Raw genomic sequence first — 227 nt, forward strand, 5'->3', positions numbered from 1 at the left:
GCTTGAGGTATTTGGCCAATCACAACGCACTGGATAGCTGGTCAATCAGAGCACACCTCGCTTTTCAGACCGATTAGTTTTGTAAAAATCGACGCGTTTCAGAAAGGCGGGGCATAGAGGAGAAACAATAATGTACAGTATGTGCAAAATAATGTGTTTTTTGAACCTTAAACCGCATAAACACATTTCATTACACCAAATACACAAAATAATGTTCTTTTTAGCAG

The sequence above is a fragment of the Sinocyclocheilus rhinocerous genome, unplaced genomic scaffold (genome assembly GCF_001515625.1).
Source record: "Sinocyclocheilus rhinocerous isolate Xijiao unplaced genomic scaffold, SAMN03320098_v1.1 scaffold2670, whole genome shotgun sequence".
NCBI lineage: Eukaryota > Metazoa > Chordata > Actinopteri > Cypriniformes > Cyprinidae > Sinocyclocheilus > Sinocyclocheilus rhinocerous.